The sequence below is a fragment of the Pseudorca crassidens genome, chromosome 7 (genome assembly GCF_039906515.1).
Source record: "Pseudorca crassidens isolate mPseCra1 chromosome 7, mPseCra1.hap1, whole genome shotgun sequence".
Classification (NCBI taxonomy): domain Eukaryota; kingdom Metazoa; phylum Chordata; class Mammalia; order Artiodactyla; family Delphinidae; genus Pseudorca; species Pseudorca crassidens.
This window is the reverse complement of record NC_090302.1, coordinates 42,698,681-42,721,205: the sequence shown is the minus strand read 5'-3', so window position 1 is coordinate 42,721,205 and position 22,525 is coordinate 42,698,681. Positions and strand designations below refer to the sequence as shown.

General features: G+C 41.1%; 1 protein-coding gene across 1 annotated transcript in view; it reads right to left on the bottom strand.

Annotated features, from left to right (window-relative positions):
* GNA14 (G protein subunit alpha 14) overlaps window positions 1-22,525 on the bottom strand; it is a 193,769-nt gene that overhangs the window by 71,722 nt on the left and 99,522 nt on the right. The gene's annotated exons all lie outside the window — the stretch shown is intronic.

Genomic DNA, 22,525 nt, shown 5'->3' with positions numbered 1-22,525 from the left:
TTTGAAATGGAAAAAACAAAAAACCCAAAGCAGCTTTTGCACTCATATCATAGTTGAAGAGGTGAAGTTCAGAGTCATGAGGTATCTATAGTCACAGGGCTAGTAGGTCTCAGGCTGTAACTAAAAGATAGGTCTTGGGACACTTGTTCCACAGTGTCTATACTTCCATCTCACCATCTCTCTTAGAATACTCCATAGCAGGGAAAAACAGCTTGTTTGAGAGTTAAATAATGAAGAAAAAGAATTTCTTGTTTCAATATGCTTACCCAACTCCTACACAAAAGGCCACATGGCTTGCTGGGGTGAGAAAGAGGTTAGGTCTCAAAAGGAAGTTATTTCCCCAACTTGAAAGAGGTATTTGGTTCTCTTCCAAAGCCAGGAGAACCTTTTAAAAATAAATCAATTCCTCGTTTCAAGAACAACCATGTAGAGCATGAATGCTGGATCGAATGCCACGTCTGAGAAAATGTCACCATCAAAGCCAAATGTAGCAACTGAACTCTCCACACAGGATAAAATCTTATCAGAATTCATAAAAAACAGCTGTCTTTCCCTCTATTTTCCTTGAGTCTAACCTTATGTACTATTTCTTGTTTAAGTAAACATACAAAGCATTTACTCCCAAAGTCAGAAAAGCAGATTCTTTTTTTAAAAGAATTAATTTGGCTCTCTCTGCCCAATTCTTACCTCTTCTATACCTCACTCTTATTCAGTGGGTTTAGCCATGTGAAAATTTTAAATGTTGAAAAGCTCTCTTGTTCTTTCTTTCTCTCTCCTCCACCTGCTGCTCTCTCGCTCTCCCCCACCTCTCTTTCTCCTTTTTAATCTCTACCAGTACCACTGTGATCGCAATCTCATCCTCCCCACCCAGTAAGAAAAGAAGGAAAATAGGTCCAGAAAATGCATTTAGCACTGCTAGGAATCCGAAGATGTGAATTTTATTCTTTAGTTTTTAAAATAATTTGTGGTTATCGGTGTGATAAATCTGAAACTATTTTGGTTACTGAAGAATCGAGCGGGGGGACTTCCCTGGCGGTCCAGTGGTTAAGACTTCACCTTTCAATGCAGGGGGTGCAGGTTCGATCCCTGTTCGGGGAGCTAGGATCCCACATGCCTCGGGGCTGGGAAACCAAAACATAAAACAGAGGCAGTGCTGTAACAAATTCCATAAAGGCTTAAAAAAATGGTCCACATCAAAAATCTTAAAAAAAAAAAAAAAGAGCAAATGAGTAAATATGCTGGTATTGTTGGGAATCAGAGTTGTTACTATGGGAGAAGAGAGATAAACATGAGGTGAGGTGGGGAAAATGTGGTATTGGATTTCAATCGGAGACTAATGATTAATAAGTCTGAATGGATTTATATGTGCGTGTACATGTGCGTGTGTGTATACGTGCTGGGTATGTGTGCGTGAACACGTGTGTGTGTGTATGTCTATGTTCTCCGGACTCTGTCCACTGAAGGGCGAGAAACATATGACAACCAAGTAGTGATGAGCCAACCTAGCATCCAGATCTTGGTTTCTGTAATTGGAACCAGGTCTCCTTAGGGAAATGGCCATGTCCAGGAGGGAATAGGAGTAGCTTGAAGGGGTTCCTGGTGGCCAGTTTCCAACATCAAAATGAGTAATTATAATATATTGGAAGAAAAAGGAGTAAACGAGAATCTACTGAGGGGTTTTCGTGATAAAATATACGTAACATTAAATTTACCAGATTAACTGTTTAAGTGTACAGTTCAGTGGCATCAAGTACATTCACCTTGTTGTCCAACCATCACCATCACCTACCTCCAGAACTTTCTCATCTTTGTAAGCCAAAACTCTGTACCTATTAAACAATAACTCCTCATTTCCACCTTCCCCCGGCCCTGACAACTACCATCCTATTTCCTGTCTCTATAAATTTGACTACCCCAGGTACCTCATATAAGGAAAATCATACAATATTTGATTTTTTGCATCAGTTTATTTCACTCAGCATAACATGTTCAAGGGTCATCTATATTGTAGCACGTGTCAGAATTCCATTCCTTTTTAAGGCTGCATAATATCCCATTGTATGTATATGTCACATTTTGTTTATCCTCTCATCTGTGGATGGACACGTGTGTTGCTCTCACCTTTTGGCTACTGCGAATAATGCTGCCATGAACATACAAGTATGTGAGTCCCTGTTTCCGATTCTTTTGGGTATATACCCTGAAGCGTAATTGCTGGGTCATATGATAATTGTCTAATTTTTTGAGGCTTAATGAATTTTTAAAAAGAGGAAGAAGGAATACTTTCTCTACAGAAAATCACTAGTTAATAAGTGTAAGAAACATGGCCATTAAAAATCATCATTTTGCATTCATCTATGGAAAGGATCTTACTGGCAAGGATCACCAGAGGATGCTAATGGGTGGAGAACAGGATGTCCACACAGTGGCAAGTGTCACCCTTCAGATTACTTACTAATCTCAAGGCGAGGGATACGTTCACAATGGCGAGATCTGACAGGAGCCATGTTATCCAAGTGATCAAAACTTAGCATCAACAACAGTGGGACAAACTGGCATTAAGTGGCTGTTGAAGTGCCCAATGGGGAGGACACATCACCACATAGTATTCTTTATTTTCTAATAACAGTTTTATTGAGATACAATTCACATAGCATACACATATCATTTACAACTTAAAGTGCACAATTCAATAGTAATTTTTTAGTATCTCCACAGAACTGTGCATCCATCACTACAATTTTTGGAATATTTTAACCACCCCCCGAAGAAACCACACACCGTTAGCAGTCGCTCTCCATTTCCCCCAATTCCCCCGCCCCTGGACAACCACAGATCTCTCTCTCTCTCTCTGGATTTGCCTATTCTGGAAATTTCAAATGAATGGAATTCTATAAAAGGTGGCTTTTTGTGACTGGCTTCTTTCACATAGCATAACGTTTTCATGCTTATTGTAGCACACATCAGTACTTCATTCCTTTTTTTTTTTTTTTTTCTTTTTTCTTTTTTTCGTTACGCGGGCCTCTCACTGTTGTGGCCTCTCCCGTTGCGGAGCACAGGCTCCGGACGCGCAGGCTCAGCGGCCATGGCTCACGGGCCCAGCCGCTCCACGGCACGTGGGATCCTCCCGGACCGGGGCACGAACCCGCGTCCTCTGCATTGGCAGGCGGACGCTCAACCACTGCGCCACCAGGGAAGCCCAGGACTTCATTCCTTTTTATTGCCAAATAATATTCTGTTATATGGATATGCCACATTTTATTTATCCATTCATTTGTGTGGAACATTCGTGCTCTCTCTCCCTTTTTTCTCTATTATGAATAATGCTGCTATGAACATGTATTTACAGGTCTTTGTGTGAACATATGTTTTCAATTCTCTTGGGTATATACCTAAGAGAGGAATTGTTGGGTGATATGGAACTCTGTTTTAACCTTTTGAGGAGCTGCCTGACTCTCTTCCAAGGTGGCTGCACCATTTTACAGCCAAAATGTTTAAATCTAATAAGAAAACAAAAATACAAATCCTGATTGTGGGACATTCTATAAGACAACTGGCCTAGAGCCTTTAAACTGTCAGTGTCACTCAAGACAAAAATTAAAAGGTAGGGAGGAAAAAAAAAGGTAGGGGGATGCTGTAATTTAAAGGAGAATAAGGATGATGGCTAAATGTAATGCTTGATTCCTTCCTGGGTTAAGAAAGAGAGGCTATAAAGGACATATTGGGGGCACATGGAGACATTTGAATATGCATTTTATATATAATATTAAAGCTACAAAGTGCACTTCCCTGAGTGTGCTAATGCGATTGTGGTTATACAGGAGAATGGCCTGGTTCTGAGGAGACTCTGGTGGAAGTATTTAAGGGTGACATCTCGATGCCTGAAGCTGACTTTTACTTACATAAAGTGTGTGTGTGTGTGTGTGTGTGTGTGTGTATACATGTGGGAAAAAAGTAGGGAGAGAGGGAGAGGGAAAGGGAGGGAGGGAGGGAAAGAAAGAGGGAAAGTATCACAAAATATTAACAACTGGCAGTGAGTATATGAGTGTTCATTGTGCTATTCTTTCAACATTTTTCTAGTTGTGAAATCTTTTAAAAATTTCAGAGGAAAAAAAAAATTTCAGAGGAAAAGTTATTTGAGAAGCACAAAATAAAATAATGCCCCAATCTATATAAAGCATGAACTGAAAAATAAGGAGAGAGAGTGCTTTTCAGACACCTCCTCAATTCATGATCTTCACTTCTGACAAGGAGATGTTTCAAACCTCAGAACCTCACTTGAAGCCTCATGTTTAGATCCCTGCTAGACTGACATAAAACAGAACCCTACTGAGATTCTTTCCAGTCCTTCTAACCTGCCTTGGGCACATCACTTAAATTCTTTAGACTTCAGTTCTCTAAACTATCAAGAAATAGAAAAGATCTGGGTTGACCTAGAGGATACCTGACCATTCTTTCAAGCTCTGAAATTCTCCGACTCTATAATCATACTTCTCAAGTAGGATTCAGGATCAATCTCCCTTCGAATATATTCTCATTGGGTTGACATTTTAGGGCTTTTGCTTCATCAGAGCTTTAGATGAAATGAGCACTTTATTTCAATATTAACCAGGAATGTTTAATCACATTTAAACAGATGAGCCTGAACACAGTAAGGATATCCCTCAGTCCTTATGCCAAAGCACACTGTTCTCACATGGGTCCTGTTGCACATTTAGGTTCGGTTCCCAGTTGATGGCCTCTGGGCATCTCACCAAGGAGTGAGCCTCCACGACCCAAGATGCCCCTGGGACAGCCAGGCAGACAGAGATGGAATGTTTCCTTTGGCCTTTTCTATATCAGGCTCCTAGGATATAATTAGGAGGTAGCTCTCAGAGCAGACAGAAGTTAAGTTGAAAAGTGTCTATGGAGAGAAGAGGGAGAGAACAGAGGAGACATCTTGTCTGGAGATGCTCTAGGATTCAAAGATTACATGATAAGTGATGAAGCAGTCCAGCCCTTGGGGGGTAGCGGAGATGGTCTCAGAACCAGCCAAAGTCAGCAAAGGGCCAAACTGTCTCCATATTAGTGGAGTTGAACCTCAAGCTCCAAGATCACAGGGCACTAGGCATTTTCTTATCTCAAAAAAAAAGTTTATTTTTTAAGGCAGGAGAGAATAGAGCTTAAAAGAATCTTCCCAAGCTGACCATAACCTTTTGAAATCCCAGAATGTCCTCACTTTGCTATTCTCCAGTTCTAAGATGGATCCTCCATGCCTCTATCAAAATGTACAGATCCACCAGTCCAGTTCCCTCATTTTACAAACAAGAAAGCAGGTTGAAAGAGGCCAGTAACTTGTCCAAGTTATCCAGCTCATTAGCCACAAAGGCACAGTTTCTTTGCTTCTTTGCTCCCTAGAACAGACCTTACTCTTAGACCCCAAGAGTGGCAGTCAAAATGTCCATAAAGTTGCACAGAAAACAGAAGATGCACGTTCTCTGTATGGGTCCCATAAGCCAGCTCACTGAAGGTGCTGGGAATCAGGGACCGCTCTTCACTGAGACAGAGAACTTGCAGGTGCAGCAAGTGTGTGTGCCTTTTGGGGGAGATGAGAGAGCTCATGTTCACAGCCCTCCTCTTTCTCCTCCTGTGATTTTTCCAACTGAATTAAACCGAGCTCATGAGCAGATCTGGAAGTCTGAATAGACTGGGGTAAAGCAAGTTAAAACACATAACTGCACTTGAGATATAATCCAGAGAGAATATCAAAGCCAAAATGAGCCCCGTTTACGCCACTATCAGAATATATTCTTCAGATTTTATTTGATCTTTCCTGACTCTCTGGCACTGGTTCGAAGGCCACTGTTATGTTTTGATTGTTTCAATTTGCAAAATAAATTTGAAATCATCTCTGGCTTGTTCAGTTCTCTCATCTAGGGAAATAAAATTTAAAAATATATTCTCCAAGCAACCGTTTCAAATCCACTTAACAGAAAGCTCTCCAATCCTTAAACTTCATCCAACAGATGTACTAACATCCTGATATTTCTGGTTTTTTTTAATTGCATGACCCCTTTGTATAAATATGGATAGAGATAAGACTGATAGTTGTGTAAGCTGGTTGGATTCCAGCCAGGGAACAAGGAATTAATGAGAGTGGTCAGGAGAGAGATTTCGAGACGGAGAACCCTCCTTTCACATCCTTTACTGCTTTCATAATTAACTGTAAGTGATGACCTAGGACCTCCCACTGCACATGGCCTTATATGACCATAGAGAAGCTCGAAGCATAGAGGTTAACAGCCTGGGAAGGTGCCTGGGTTCAGCTTCCAGCTCTGACACACAACACCTGCATGATCTTGAGAACATCATTTAACCTCCATAAACCTCAGTTTCCAAATCTCTGAAGTGGGGGCAACTGACAGCACCTACACTGAAGAATTGCTTAACATAAAAGGGTATATCTTTCAACACCCATTTATGATAAAAACCCTGGAGAAAGTAGGCATAGAGGGAACTTTCCTCAACATAATAAAGGCCATATATGACAAACCCACAGCCAACATTGTCCTCAATGGTGAACAACTGAAAGCATTTCCACTAAGATCAGGAACAAGACAAGGTTGCCCACTCTCACCACTCTTATTAAACACAGTTTTGGAAGTTTTAGCCACAGCAATCAGAGAAGAAAAGGAAATAAAAGGAATCCAAATCAGAAAAGAAGAAGTAAAGCTGTCACTGTTGGCAGATGACATGATACTATACACAGAGAATCCTAAAAATGCTACTAGAAAACTACTAGAGCTAATCAATGAATTTGGTAAAGTAGCAGGATACAAAATTAATGCACAGAAATCTCTGGCATTCCTATACACTAAGGATGAAAAATCTGAAAGTGAAATCAAGAAAACACTCCCATTTACCATTGCAACAAAAAGAATAAAATATGTAGGAATAAACCTACCTAAGGAGACAAAAGACCTGTATGCAGAAAATTATAAGACACTGATGAAAGAAATTAAAGATGAAACAAATAGATGGAGAGATATACCATGTTCTTGGATTGGAAGAATCAACATTGTGAAAATGACTCTCCTACCCAAAGCAGTATACAGATTCAATGCAGTCCCTATCAAACTACCACTGGTATTTTTCACAGACTAGAACAAAAAATTTCACAATTTGTATGGAAACACAAAAAACACCGAATAGCCAAAGCAATCTTGAAAACGAAAAACGGAGCTGGAGGAATCAGGCTCCCTGACTTCAGACTATACTACAAAGCTACAGTAATCAAGACAGTATGATACTGGCACAAAAACAGAAAGATAGATCAATGGAACAGGATAGAAAGCCCAGAGAGAAACCCACGCACATATGGTCACCTTATCTTTGATAAAGGAGGTAGGAAAGTACAGTGGAGAAAGGACAGCCTCTTCAATAAGTGGTGCTGGGAAAACTGGACAGGTACATGTAAAAGTATGAGATTAGATCACTCCCTAACACCATACACAAAAATAAACTCAAAATGGATTAAAGACCTAAATGTAAGGCCAGAAGCTATCAAACTCTTAGGGGAAAACATAGGCAGAACACTCTATGACATAAATCACAGCAAGATCCTTTTTGACCCACCTCCTAGAGTAATGGAAATAAAAACAAAAATAAACAAATAGGACCTAATGAAACTTCAAAGCTTTTGCACAGCAAAGGAAACCATAAACAAGACCAAAAGACAACCCCCAGAATGGGAGAAAATATTTGCAAATGAAGCAACTGACAAAGGATTAATCTCCAAAATTTATAAGCAGCTCATGCAGCTCAATAACAAAAAAACAAACAACCCAATCCAAAAATGGGCAGAACACCTAAATAGACATTTCTCCAAAGAAGATATATAGACTGCCAACAAACACATGAAAGAATGCTCAACTTCATTAATCATTAGAGAAATGCAAATCAAAACTACAATGAGATATCATCTCACACCAGTCAGAATGGCCATCATCAAAAAATCTACAAACAATAAATGCTGGAGAGGGTGTGGAGAAAAGGGAACCCTCTTGCACTGCTGGTGGGAATGTAAATTGATACAGCCACTGTGGAGAACAGTATGGAGGTTCCTTAAAAAACTACAAATAGAACTACCATATGACCCAGCAATCCCACTACTGGGCATATACCCTGAGAAAACCATAATTCAAAAAGAGTCACGTACCACAATGTTCATTGCAGCTCTATTTACAACAGCCCGGAGATCGAAACAACCTAAGTGTCCATCATCGGATGAATGGATAAAGAAGATGTGGCACATTTATACAATGGAATATTACTCAGCCATAAAAAGAAACGAAATTGAGCTATTTGTAATGAGGTAGATAGACCTAGAGTCTGTCATACAGAGTGAAGTAAGTCAGAAAGAGAAAGACAAATACCGTATGCTAACACATATATATGGAATTTAAGAAAAAAAAAATGTCATGAAGAACCTAGGGGTAAGACAGGAATAAAGACACAGACCTACTGGAGAATGGACTTGAGGATATGGGGAGGGGGAAGGGTAAGCTGTGACAAAGCGAGACACAGGCATGGACATATATACACTACCCAACGTAAGGTAGATAGCTAATGGGAAGCAGCCGCATAGCACAGGGTGCTTTGTGACCGCCTGGAGGGGTGGGGTAGGGAGGGTGGGAGGGAGGGAGACGCAAGAGGGAAGATATATGGGAACATATGTATATGTATAACTGATTCACTTTGTTATAAAGCAGAAACTAACACACCATTGTAAAGCAATTATACTCCAATAAAAAAAATACATTTAGATAAAATTTTTTCTTAAAAAAAGGGTATATCTTCAATAAAACCTAGCACAGATTCACACTCACTTTAGTGTCCACAAGTATATATAGTCCCCGCCCTTAGGGAGCTAACTAAGCACGGAAGAGAGGGCCTGTGACACATTCTATGACACCGGTGAGACACCTGCCACTCTCCACGTGGAGGTATATCAGCAGAGTAACACTCCCGGCCTCTGCCCCTTCCTCTCTTCTATGCTGTTAGAGGCCTGCCCCTGTGGATGAGGCCTGGGATCTCCCAGAGCTAATGATGACCTTATGGGTCAGTCTATCACATTCTGGATTCAGTATTAGAAAGGTGACCCGCCTTAGTTATGAGCCTCCTTCTCTATCCTTAGCTTTAGCAATAACAAACATGATACCTTGGTCATCATATGCCTATTTCTGTGTCTTATTTCTCAACTCCTTTAGAACTTGGTTGTTGAAGAGGGTTATTTACTGAGCTTCTCTTCTAGCTCATTAACAAGTCATTCTTCCTACAGCACCTTTTTTTTTTTTTTTTTTTAGCCCTGTGGGATTCCAAAACAGCTGTCTGGTGATGCAGCGTGAAAAGACTCATTACCACTGACCCAGCTCTCACAGGTGGAGTATGTTTGCAGTTCACCAAACACATCCCAAGGGCTGAACATGCCCAATCCCAAGCTTCTTACAATGAACTTTGAGCCCCATGACTCTGCAAGGCTTCTCGATCATCCTGCAACTCAGAAGCATTATTTCCCATTGCCCAATATTTCTCAGAAAAAGAAAAACACGGTCATGTAGACTCTCTGTTCTTTTTGCCCATTATCACAATCCCAAAGGTAAGGAGTGCGAAAATATATTATGTAAGAACAGCTCAGTTATCCTCTGAGATTGTGGATTTCACCCCCTGAACAAAGCTCACAGGCAGCTATGGAGTCATGATATCTTCACACAAGGCTATAATGTCACTTTACTAACAATTATTGAGCCCAAACGGATGTAGAGATCCCAGGACACGATTCCCAATCTCAAAGAACTCCTAGACTAAAGTGGAAGAGGTGCATAAATAATTTTAATGCAAGGTGTTATGGGTACACTGGAAAGAGTGCCTCACCTCAGGGAGGATGGAAGGAGGAGGGCATTAAAGAAAGTTTGCTACGGTATTGGATACCTTATTCAAGATGAATAAACCAAGTTAGCTATTTATGAGTGCAGAGGAAATGGGTGTCAGGATGTGTCAACAGATGAAGAGCATAAGCAAATAGAGGAGCATGGGATGTGCTAGAAAACCCAAAACTCCACCAGGGAGAGCAGATGAGGCTGGAGGGTTTGTCAGAGACAAGGTCAGGAGAGGCCAGAATGTGGCCCTAAGATCACCAGTGAGGGCTCCCAAAAACTCGGATTCCTTTGCCCCAGAAATTGGTTCTTCAATGAAAAGGCTTTTGGCAAACTAGCCTGCGTGCATCTCAGTGCTGGAGCTACAAAGGTGTGTGAAAGCAGACACGTCCTTGGCCGTTACGGAGCTTCCATTCTAGTGGAGGCCAAGAAAGACTTGGCTAGACAAAGAGAGGAAGGGAGGGCAGAGAAGAGCATGTGCAAAGTCCTGGACTTAAAGGAGCATCAGGACTACGGGGGCCAAGAGAGAGGAGGTGACTGTGTTTGGAGCTGAAGGAGCGAACAGAAGAGCGGCCGAGACACTGATGCCAAAGCCAGCATGCTTGTTTAAAAAAAAAAAAAAAAAGAAGAGAAAAATCCTGTCTGGTCTATATTATTGGATGGGTATGTTTTGTTTTTAATGCCAAAACTATGATGTAACAACTTGATACTGTCCACCTGGAATTCAAAAGGCAGATTTTTCTTTTCTTTTTTTTTTTTTTGGTACCACCTTTGTCTGAGAGCCTTTGAGGAGCTCAGAGTGAGCTGGGAGAGACAGCCCTGTAACGGCCTCCACCGCAGGAGAGAGAAGCACTCAGAGAGGCACGTGGCACGTGGCACGCGCCCTGGGAGGGTTGTGGAGAGTCACTGTGAGGACACGGGGGCCACCGGGAGACCTTCACTCAGGGGACCCTGCTTCAAGGGAAAGCCAGGCCACATTAAAGTCTTAAGGCACTAGGATTCCAGACTGGCTGTCCATTTTAATTCCTCTTGGGCCCAGCTTTTCATCTAGAGAACACTTTTGGCTTGTACCATTCACTTTATCCATAAAACAAACACACATCAAGTGCCTACTACTGCTATGGGTTGAGTTTTCATCTCTAGGTTTCCTAGGTGGCAATGACCGTTAGGCATTATCAGCCATTCACATTAATCACAAGTGGCAGAAATACCACCCATCTGGAAGCAGGGATGCAGAACTATCAAAAGCAGATTTTCATACCCAAATCAACGGAGGACTTGACTTTGCAGTGGAGGGAGGCATGGTTTATCACCTTTACTGACAGTGAGAAGGGTCATCACTGGCCAAATAGAAAAAAATAAAAATGAACCACTCTAACTACAACGGTGATGACTTGTCCCTGGTAGATAAGAAAGTGGAGAGCATGGTTTCCCTTGAAACAAAGCCCAGTGCCTGCGTTAGACTCAGATGTGCACAGCCAGAGCCACCAACTGCCTGGGCCAGCCTGGACATTGCTCTTGGAGGGAGGGAGTGAAGAAATCACCAGAAATCGCATCATTTTACCAACTACAAATTGGCACTTGCCATCTACCTCTACAAGGATTAAATTGTGAGCTGCTACAGCTGCTGACCTTCAACACCCCTGAAAGGAGTTCAGGGCAGGGATAAGGAATGAGGCACTCTGTGCTCTGGGAAAAACTGGCAGAACAGGTCTTCAGATAGTTAAATATTTTCAGCAGATTTTATGAGCCCAATTCTTGCATGTCCTCATATCTAGAAAAGCACTATAATCCTTCATGATGACGTCTGCTCCTTGTGACTAGCAGCATCCTTCTGCAAAAAGTGTGTTCTTGGGGCTTCCCTGGTGGCGCAGTGGTTGAGAGTCCGCCTGCTAATGCAGGGGACATGGGTTCGTGCCCCGGTCCGGGAAGATCCCACATGCCGCGGAGCGGCTGGGCCCGTGAGCCATGGCCGCTGAGCCTGTGCGTCCGGAGCCTGTGCTCTGCAACGGGAGAGGCCACAACAGTGAGAGGCCCACGTGCCATGAAAAAAAAAAAAAAATGTGTGCTTGATTGCATGTATACCCCCCTTCACCAAAATCACATATATACTGACCTTCCCCACTGCCTCTTTGGAGCAGCTTCTCAGAGCTATCTGAAATGCTGTCTTCTGGGCTATAGTCCTCAATTTGCCCCCAAATACAATTTAACTCACAGCTCTCATGTTGTGCTTTTTTTTTTTCAGTTGACAATTTAAGGAAGATTCTTCTCCAATCCTTTAACCTTGTCATTTAAAAAAATTTTAAGGAAATCAAGCAACTTGAAAGACACTGCATGAATTCTGCCTCATTTTTCTGTCCTTCTGACCCAAAATTTCTGTGAGGGATGTTCTTGTCCACAGATGCTTGTTCTCATGGTGAAATGTGAGAGGAGATGCAGGAGATGCAGATGCCAGCATCTGCAGGAAGGAGGACCACTCATTCATTCATTCATTCATTTGATTCATTCTCTTGAAACCTAAAAATTGGTATTATCCTCAGAAAGGGGGCAAGGGCACATCTGCAAACCATATATATTCTGGAACATGGATTACTCACTGTGAGTCTGATATATGTGTCTTTCTGTTTCTTATTCTGGTACTTTCTACTGTGTCTGAAAAGAACTCCTGGATTATATGAAATAAAATAGCCTATGTTGACATACTATATATAACACTGTACTGGGTGTAGTGTCTTATTAATGAAGAAGTTGATAAGACAAAGTGACAAAAAATAAAATTTTGCTGAAAAAAGAAACCTGTTTAGGACACAGAAAAATATAATTTTTTGCTTCTGAAGGTAGGTTACTCACATGTTTAAATTTTGTAATATCACAGGGAGCCAACAAAGCCCTCACTTAAGGAAGGAAACACAAAGACTGAGAGCGCTGGTGATCGGCCCAAGGCTGTTGAAGATATAAATGACAGGCAGGACAGGAATTCAATTTCAGGTCAGCCATTGTCTCATCCTACTACACCAAGAACTAACTTGAACTTGGAAAGAAAGACTTTCTTGTAATTACTAACATTGTTAGGGCTCTACATATGGACTGATGCAAATCATGATGATCATGCATGAAAATAATGATACATGCATGATAATAACGATAAATGATGATTAAACCCCAAAGTGAAGCCTCCACACAGTTCAGTAGGAAAGACATTCCATGTCAACACAAAGCAAAGATACAACAGGAGGGGGAAGAGTTTGCGGTCTTGGGGAGAATTGGTGGCCACTGGTTGATCATGATGGCCTCCCACAAATGCCATCATTCAACCACTGGAGCTCTCAGTGTAAATGAAAGGGAGAGAATTTTGAGGCACCTAAAATACAAAGTTATTCCTATCATCCTCAACCTTTTTGCAACTAGCTCCACCTTAACTATTTAAATGATTAAAAGACTAGATTAGTTGTGACTTTAAAAAAAAGAGAATCTAGAAAAATTAGTAAACTTTCTATTCTTTATATACTCACACACAAAAGCAAACAATTTTCTAACCAGATTTCATAAATGGCCAACTTAAATGTGCCCATATCTTTACTTCTAATTACAGATTAAAAATGCCAAAATATTTAAAATTTAATTTAGGGAAGATACAAAGCAACAGTAACAATGTTTTTATGTTATGAAAGCTATTTTATGTTACTTTAGATCATATTTAATTAAACCTGACAGAGTTTTAAGTGTCAGAAGTCAAGGTGAATAGAAGGCCAGAAATAAACCCACACACCTATGGTCAATTAATCTACAACAAAGGAGGCAAGAACATGCAATGGAGAAAAGACAGTCTCTTCAATAAGTGGTGCTGGGAAAACTGGACAGCTACATGTAAAAAAAAAAAAATGATATTAGAACACTCTCTAACACCAACACAAAAATAAACTCAAAATGGATTAAAGACCTAAATGTAAGGCCGGACACTATAAAACTCTTAGAGGAAAACATAAGCAGAACACTCTTTGACATAAATCGCAGCAGTATCTTTTTGGATCCACCTCCTAGAGTAATGGAAATAAAAACAAAAATAAACAAATGGGACCTAATCAAAATTAAGAGCTTTTGCACAGCAAAGAACACCATAAACAAACTGAAAAGCTAACGCACAGAATGGAAGAAAATATTTGCAAACTATGTGACCAACAAGGGATTTATCTCCAAAATATACAAACAGCTCATGCAGCTCAACAGCAAAACACAAACAAAAAAAAAAACAATCAAAACCGGACAGAAGACCTTAATAGACATTTCTCCAAAGAAGACATACAGATGGCCAACAAACACATGAAAAGATGCTCAACATCATTAATTATTAGAGAAATGAAAATCAAAACTACAATGAGGTATCACCTCACACGGGTCAGAATGGCCATCATCAAAAAGTCTACAAGGGCTTCCCTGGTGGCGCAGTGGTTGAGAGTCCGCCTGCCGATGCAGGGGACACGGGTTCGTGCCCCAGTCCGGGAAGATCCCACATGCTGCAGAGTGGCTAGGCCATGGCCGCTGAGCCTGCATGTCCGGAGCCTGTGCTCCGCAACGAGAGAGGCCACAACAGTGAGAGGCCCGCGTACCGCAAAAAAAAAAAAAAAGAAAGTCTACAAACAATAAATGCTGGAGAGGGTGTGGAGAAAAGGGAACCCTCCTATGCTGTTGGTGGGAATGTAAATTGGTATAGCCACTATGGAGAACAGTATGAAGGTTCCTTAAAAAACTAAAAATAGAACTACCATATGACCCAGCAATCCCACTCCTAGGCATATACCCGGAGAAAGCTATAATTTGAAAAGATATATGCACCCCAATGTTCACTGCAGTATAACAGCCAGGACACGGAAGCAACCTAAATGCCCATCAACAGAGGAATGGATAAAGACGTGGTACATATATACAATGGAATATTACTTAGCCCTAAAAAAGAATGAAATAATGCCATTTGCAGCAACATGGATGGACCTAGAGATTTTCATACTGAGTAAAGTAAGTCAGACAGAGAAAGACAAATAACATGATATCACTTATATGTGGAATCTAAAAAAGGGTACAAATGAACTTTTTTACAAAACAGAAACAGACTCATAGACTTAGAAAACAAACTTATGGTAACCAAAGATGAAAGGTGTGGGGGAGGGATAAATTAGGAGGTTGGGATGAACATAGACACACTACTACATATAAAGTAAATAATCAACAAGGACCTACTGTATAGCACAGGGAACTCTACTCAATACTCTATAATAACCTATATGGGAAAAGAAAATAGGTATATGTATCTATTTCATATAGATATATGAAAAAGAACAGATATATGTATATGCATAACTGAATAACTTTACTGTATACCTGAAACCAACACAACATCGTAAATCCTCCAAATATAAAATAAAAATTAAAAAGAAAAAGAAATCACGGTGAAGTACACACGATGCAATGTCTCAAAGCTCCCTGGAAACATCTGAGCTTCCAAAAAGAAGAGTCCATGAAAATTTAAAAAGCCAGCTGTTCTGGTTTCCAATGTATATGGTTTTAACTCCGAAGGTGGGTTGACTGGTGAATACGCCCACTCACTCACACCTACACACCCACACATGCACGCAGACACACATACACAAACCTTTTAACTATTTGTTTCTGTTGGATTAGTTACTGTATCCCATTTGAGCTCCCACCTGAATAAAAAAATGTTCTTAATAAGGGATGCTTTCTAGAATGCTTTGCCTAGGATAATACCGCAGAGTTTATTAACCAGTTAATAAGAAAATCTACCTCGCAATTCAATGCAACAAGGTGAACTGATGATTCTCTTGGCAGGACTCCAAAACAAACCTGGGGATTCATTTACCTCTTGGCACATGTTTATGGCATTCATTCATCAGTGAAGAAACTGGGTGATAAGAAAAGGCAGGGCTGAGAAGAGAGTAGCATTAACACACCTGTTACCTCTCTACCATCAGAAAATGAGAGTGCGGCTCTGCCATGAAGAGAAAGCAAATTGTGAAGGACTTTGGATCTAACAAGAATTTTCATGGATAAACAACAATGTCCTACCGTATAGCACAGGGAACTGTATTCAGTATCCTGTGATAAACCATAATGGAAAAGAATATGAAAAAGTATATATATATTGGGTGGGCCAAAAAGTTCGTTCGGTTTTCAGTAGACATTTTTCATTTTCACGAAGAACTTTATGGAACAACGTATTCACTAACCGAATGAACTTTTGGGCTCACCTAATATATATATATAATTGAGTCACTTTGCTGTACAGCAGAAATTAAACACAACGTTGCAAATCAACTGTATTTCAGTAAGACTTTTTTAAAAAAGAATTTGGCTAGCATCACCGACCATGATTCTAGCTTTTGTTAAAGAGTTTTGAATTGTGAGGGTATTTCACATGTTCCCCTTTGTATTTTAAGATAGCAACAAAGTTGCATGCAATTTAAGACTCAAGGAAAATACTTCACATGTTAGATGGATGGATAGGTGTTCAAATAGTCTGATGGTCACACTAGTTCCTGGGTTATAACTTTGTGAGATGTTCCCTTTTTCAAAGCATTTCTTTGCACGTGGTACGTTCATACCTGGTGGTGAGGTAAGGGAAGAAATTAACATTTCAACGGTCAAATCAATCTCATCACTGGCCCCAAACTTTCCTCATCTCCCAATGCATAGTGGGTGGTCAGATTTACTTGTGACAGTGATTAAGGAGAAAACCAGTTCTTTCTTATTTTTATCCTATTCTTTCCCATTTTCCAAACTCCTACATTGCAAGCTGTGATTGAGCAACTTTCACACTGAAGTCAACATTGATTAATCAGAGAACTATTGGCATAAATGGAAAAACTCCAGCCTAGGATTTTGACGGAGAATTTGTTGTTGTTATGACACTGGCTAGGACTCCAAGTTCTTAGTAAGGAGAAAAATGTACCACACGATTTTTAATATCCAATAGGACATGGGAACAAAGAGCCGGAGTTTAACATGTGCCAGAGAACCAGTGACCCTGGGCCAAAGCCAAAGTCTGAGCACTGGCCTCCCTGTTCCCAGAGGCTCATGCAGAATATGACTTTTCAAATTGGAGGAAGTAGGAGTGAAAAGCATATTTAAACAGATGTTTTTAAAATTAGAAAATAAGGGGGTCTTAACATATGTCAAACCCTGAGAAGCTCTTCTGTAAAGAGCCACATAAATTGATCATTTTCACTTAACTGTGCCTGATTTCCTCACACGCATCCTTAACAGACCCTTCTAGAACTTCAGCCTCTTTCTGAAAATGAAAAGTTAAGCTGGAAGAGTTAAATATACACAGATATGAGACATGATCAAAGCTCTTTTTGGTGTTAGAAAATGTTTTCTCCTGGGGCTTCCCTGGTGGCGCAGTGGTTGAGCGTCCGCCTGCCGATGCAGGAGACACGGGTTTGTGCCCCGGTCCGGGAAGATCCCACATGCCGCGGAGCGGCTACGCCCGTGAGCCATGGCCGCTGAGCCTGCGCGTCCGGAGCCTGTGCTCCGTAATGGGAGAGGCCACGACAGTGAGAGGCCCGCGTACAGAAAAAAAAAAAAAAAAAATGTCTTCTGCAATCCTAACCTGCAAATACCTGACTTTATTGCTTAAATGTGAAGTTGGATATTTGATGTTTAAGTTTTATACCTAGTGAATTACCATCTCAATAAATAAAAATATCTATTAATGATGAGTGAAAATATGTTACTACTTAATTTCCTAATATAATGTCTCTATTTACAAAATGAAATTGTAAGGTATTTTTATTACAAACAATATCTATACCTTGGGCATGTTATCAAAATAACCTGCATCCCTGATTCTCTACTGATCAAAAAGAAACGATAACTTCAGTGTAGCAACAGCGGGAAAAGGAGACTGAGAAGGCCCAGTAATGTGAACTCCAGCGAAGGAAATGCAGCTGTTTCTTCCCCCCGACCCCCACCCCATCCCTGGAAGCTCTCGCCATGATGCTGTGCTAGGCTCCTGCAAGACTCAAAGGAAAAAACACAGAATCTGCCCTGAATTCAAAAATGTCACCTGGAGATGCTGTCACCACTACCATCACCTCATCTCACTAAGACCTCCCCGCCCCCGGTACTGCTGAACTAAACAAACATCCTCAGTGCTGGCCCCTCAATTTACCTTTGGATAAAGATTGATTAGGTCATCCCATGGAAGAGATTACCAGAAGTCTCCCTCTCCTCTATGGAAAGGCTCATCAGAAAGTAGAATCCGAACTGAACGCCTCCAGATCATCTTAAGATACATATAGCAGTGGCTCTCAAACTTGGCTGCCTAATCAGAATCACCTGGGAAGCTTCTAAAAGTCAATCCAAAAGCTCGGGCTGCGTGCCAAGAATACTTAGGCCCGACTCTCCAGGGCTGGTACCCTGGGCGGCAGCAGAAAAGCCTCCCAAGAGCTCCCAATGAGGACCATTGTTTTGCATGTTCCTGATACATCCAGCAGTCAGGAGAGGGGGGATCCCGCTCCAAGGGGCTGAAACTCAAGACACTACAGGGAACGGATGACAAAGACATCCGTGTACCTAAATGAAGGACCTGAAAAACTTGAAACAACATCAGCGGAGACCTTGTGAGTCAATTAAACCTCCCAAATTCAGCCATTCAAGAGCTGTAGGTGGCTACAGGGCCCAAGCCCACTGCCTCAAGTGTGACTTGGAATTCAGGAAAAGCTTCTCGCAGAAGAGAAAGATGCTTTTTGAAGGAAATTTCAGACCTCACACTTCTAGAAACACCGAATTCCAAGTTAAGTACTAGAGGGGAATGGCAGGCAAAATACTCCTCTTGCTGTTCAATTATTAACTCTCCTTTTTTAAGGTGTTGTTTTTGTTTTCAGGATGAGCCCTTGCAGTTAAATGTGTGCATGTTACATGCAAATACGATGTGACCCCAGTGTGGGGAAGACCTCCTATAAGAAGGAGGGCAAGTAAGAAGCTGGGGTCAGCTACCGAAAGAACCTGTAGACCTTGTACTTTTTTTCTAGAGATCACTGAATACAGAACCAAACATTTTGAAAAGTTAGGCAGGGCTGTCCTTTGCCCTTGGGAAATTCTGTATGTAAATCATCCAAGCCGATTCTGCAGAACCTTTAAGGGGATAAGATTTCCTTTACCACACTACAGACCTACAGTGAGAATTTCTCAAGTTGGAGACACTACAAACGGTAAAATAGATGAAGATTTCCGTGAAATCATCACCAGGAAACACAAGATAGAAGCTTAATTCAAATTTAGTAGTCCTGACACTGAGCAAACGCCTCTGTAGTATTTATCCAAGAAGTCATAAATTCTAATATGTGCTCATGACATTCCTGAGAGACATAAAAATTAAGGCTTATCAACAAAGTGAGTGAATACATATGAATAATTTCTTTTAAGAAAAGTAGGCAATGTATGAGAAAATAATCTTCAAGGCTAAATCTTAATTGAAAAAACATGTTGGTTAAAACATGGTTAAAAACCAAACGCTACTAAATTTCTGATAAATTTCCTTTCAAAATTAGCCTGTCAAGTAATAGGCAAAGATTTTCAACAACCTGGCTGACCAATAATCTTGCTAACATTTAAAATAAAACCCCCTAAAATCACTCTGAATTCCCTTCTACAGACTTTTAAGAAAGTGTCTAGCTCTGAAAAAAATCAAATAATGGAAAAAGAAGTGAGGGAAGGACTGAAAAGAAAAGCTAATTAGGTTTGTTCATCCCTGACTTAACTAGTCAATTGTTTTGAATGAAGCAATACTTCGTAAAGAAGACATGGGCTTCCCTGGTGGTGACACGGGCTTCCCTGGTGACACGGGCTTCCCTGGTGGCGCAGTGGTTAAGAATCCACCTGCCAATGCAGGGAACACGGGTTTGAGCCCTGGTCCGGGAAGATCCCACATGCTGTGTAGAAACTAAGCCCATGCACCACAACTACTGAGCCTGCACTCTAGAGCCCACGAGCCACAACTACTGAGCCCATGTGCCACAACTACTGAAGCCCGCGCGCCTAGAGCCCATGCTCCACAACAAGAGAAGCCACCGCAATGAGAAGCCCACTCACTGCAACGAAGAGTAGCCCCCGCTCGCTGCAACTAGAGAAAGGCCGTGCGCAGCAATGAAGATGCAATGCAGCCAAAAATAAATAAATAAAATAAATTTTTTTTAAAAAAGAAGACATAGATCATGCTTCTTAAGTAATTACTTAAACTCCTAGAGTACTAATCATTTTATCATTTTATGACCTAAGAAGGGTACTTTGTTATAGTTTCACATTTGCAATCAGGACTAGCCCGCAGAGAAAATTATTCAGAAAATAATAAAGAAGAAATCGATCAAAATGACTGACCTAAACAATCAACAGAAGAAACAATGAATTGATTTCTGGCTTTTGAACTTGCCCCAGTAATAACCTTCTATTTTCCAGTGCCATTTAATTTGTAAAGCACTTCCTTTTGCTCATGTTGGCTTATGAAGTAGACAGAGCACGTGCTGTCTGCATTTAACAGACAAGGAAATGCGAGACCGGAGAGGTTACACGGCTTCCCCTAGGACTGAGTCAGCAAACTCCAGACCATGCACTAAATCTGCTCTTGGCCTTTGTTTGTTTGGCCCGTGAGTTAAGAATCATTTTCACCTTTTGCAAACAGAGTTTATAAGCAAGCGTCACTCATTCGTTTACGCATTACCTATGCCTGGTTTTGTACAACAGCAGAGCTGAGTAATTGCAACAGAGACTGTATAGCCCTCAAAGCCGAAAATATTTCCTCTCTGGCCCTTTACAGAAAAAGTTTGCTGACTCCTGCCTGAGACCCACAGGTGAGCGATGAGCAGAGCCCAGATTTGGGGGAACAAATCCAGTGATCTTTCTACTCAACCTTTTGCCTCTCCTTAAGCCATGTCACTATGTGGTTCATTCCTGGCATATGTCTGAAGGATAAGAGGAAGTTTATGAAGCATGAATGCAGGTACTTGAAGTAGAAAGAAGGAATTGCGAATGGAGCCAGAGACAGCAAATGAGGAGGAGACAGAGGTACTACTGACTCATTTCCCAGTTTCACAGGTGTGTGAAAGGAGAGGAATTCTGCTCTTGGATGGACCATACCCAGAGTCTCACCCATTCCTGATTTAGAGTATTTAAATGATGAGATTGGGGACCGTTTGAGTTGATATTTAGATCAGATTTGAGGCTTGGAGTTGATGCTGTTTTTAGGGTTAAATCTTTGGGGGATATTAGAATGGGGTGAATGTATTTTGCTTATAGGCTAGACATTCTTTGGGGGATTGGGGCAGAGGGCAGACTGTACTGGGTTGAATAGTGTTGCTTTGAAATTCATGAAAACTCCAAATCTCAGAAAGTAACTTTATTGGGAAATAGGGTCTTTGTAGATATAATCAAGCAATGATGAGGTCATACTGGATTAGGATGGGCTCTAACCCAATGACTGCTGTCCTCATGGGAAGAGGGAGGTTTGGACACAGAGAGGAGAACACCATGTGAGCACAGAGATACAGAGGGGAGAGCTCTGTGGGAAGACAGAGTCAGGGACTGGATGGAAGCATCTACAAGCCAAAGGACACCAAGGATTGCCAGCAACCATCAGAAACTAGGAGGGCAGCATGGAACAGAGCCTCCCTCAGAGCCTCCAGGTGGAACCAAGCCCCTTGATTTCAGACGTCCAGGCTTCAGAACTGTGAAGGAAGAAATCTCTGTTTTAAGCCACCAGTTTGAAGTGCTTTGTTATGGCAGCTGGGGGAAACTAATGCAGATTAGTGGGCAAGGGGACATGGCCTTGTGAGAAAGAATTCATATCGAGAGAGCACAAGAAAGTGGTGCAATGTCAAACCCCATAAAACCTTTTTGTTTGAAATATAAACTCAGAATTCCTCTAGAAGACCTTGAGGGAAAACCAAACAAAAACCCAGGGACCTTGATGACTAAATCTGATCAGGTTTTTACAAACACATGTTGCCAAGATAAGCAGAACTGACTTATACTTGAGCCTTTTCTTCCCAATAGGCCTGTTTACAAATCTATCCCTAAATTCCAGTTAGTCACCCCACTATGACTGGGGAAACAAATGCCTTTTACAAAGGAGGAAAGTAGATTAACTAAAATTACCGCAAGGACGTTCCTGACATACCTCTTCTCTGAAATAATCCTAAATTTCCATAGATGACCTAATTTTTAAAATACTTTGTAAAGGGTGATTTCTTTTTTTAACTGCATGCATTCAAAAAGATATGATGTATATACTCAAAACCAATGTGTAAAGGAATCAGAGTCACTTGTAGAATCACCCAGTGGCTCAGGACGCACCTCTCATATTCCTTGGCATCAGATATACTAAAGACTAATTCCCACCACTAACACCCTCCCCCCACCACCTGTCACACACACACATTTTTCAGCGTAACACTGTTGAAGGTTGAAGCTGTGGGCAAGCTATATTCCTTCATTTCCTCAAGACTGCAAGGAAATGGTGGTAAAGACACAAGGTTGCAGTCACACTGTAAAGGTACGTCTAAAATCTGGTGCATGTTGAGTTTTCCTATGTAATCCAGTCA